We start from the raw sequence: 1,349 nt of genomic DNA, 5'->3' as shown, positions 1-1,349 counted from the left end.
CATTTTGGTCGTTTTACGTCTTTTCGTGGAAGTTTTGCTTCATATTTTTGTCGGTTTACATTTTTTGTTGGTAGTTTTTTCATCAGATTTGTTGGTTTTACTGGTTTTGCTTCACATTTTGGACATCTTTTGTTTTATTTCTGGTTGCTTTGTGTGACTTTATGGCCTTTTTTATTTCGGTTGTTTTACATCCGGGAACATTGTGAAGTCCTGACATCCAATCAGAGGAGCTCCTGGTCCTCAGAGGCTTCACATCCTTTTATTCAGCCGGAGCGACAGCTGAGGACCAGGAGGACACGGAGGAAGAAAAACCAGGTCCAGGTTTGTGACGAACCGGCCGGAGTTGTTCTGAGGCCCAGACGTGAACGCAGCGTTGGATCTGCATGTAAAGCGGCCCGGTGTCGGTCCGGTGTCGGTCCGAGGCCTGGGCCAAGACGAATGGTGTTGATGAGCCGCCGTCTAATTAGCTTTTTCCTTAAAGGTTGTATTTATTAGTATCCATCATCGCTGTCGTTACATCAATTAAGGCGCTGACGGCCGGAGCGCGGCCTCCATCCTTCAGGAGGAGCCGCGGGGCCGCGGCGGCATTCAGGCCTGTCATGCGGCCGCCGCGGGCCGCCCAGCGCTGTCAATTAAACGTGATTGACTGAGAACGGAGCCGCAAATAAGCCCAACAACAGACACGAAAATCCATAGAGCTGCAGCGGCCCGGCCCGCGCCGCCTGTCAGCTCGTCTGCTCCGCTTTCACGCCGTCTCCGCCCCGCCCGCCGCGCGGCGCCGCTAAACGCCGCCCAACGCCCCCCCTCCCCCCTCCGCCCGCCAATTAGGCCGCCGAGGCTTCCGGTATCGAGCGGCGGCGCTGTCCGATAAACGAGCTCTAATTTATCAGTTTAGGAGCCGCGGACGGATCGCTGCTGCTTTTTCTACCACGAGCCGGTTTCCGGTCCGGACCGGTCCTCACACATCACGGCCGCTCGCGCCGCGCTAATTGTCAGCCGGCGCGCTCGCGCTTCACGCGGCATGATGGAGGGACGCCATTAGCGCGAGGCCCATTAGTCCGCGTGGGGAAGCGGCGCGCGGCCGGCAGCCATCAAAGGCCCATTTGCTGTCCAAACACCATCCATCTGGGCCGTTAGCCGCCGGTTCTGATGCACGAGCAGAGCCGCTGAGCTCCGTTAAATCCGCAGCAGAGCGGGCTGGGCCTCCGCATCCATCTCCATCAGAGGGGGTCAAAGGGGGGTCCGCGGACCTGCACGGGTCACACAGAGGCTGGTTTAGGTCGCGTCTGGGTCGTTTTACGTCAGTTCTGCTGGTTTTACAGTAAATTCTGATCATTAAACGTCTTTAT

The sequence above is a fragment of the Stegastes partitus genome, unplaced genomic scaffold (genome assembly GCF_000690725.1).
Source record: "Stegastes partitus isolate 25-593 unplaced genomic scaffold, Stegastes_partitus-1.0.2 Scaffold515, whole genome shotgun sequence".
NCBI lineage: Eukaryota > Metazoa > Chordata > Actinopteri > Pomacentridae > Stegastes > Stegastes partitus.
The sequence above is the reverse complement of the archived record's forward strand: the minus strand, read 5'-3'. Positions refer to the sequence as shown.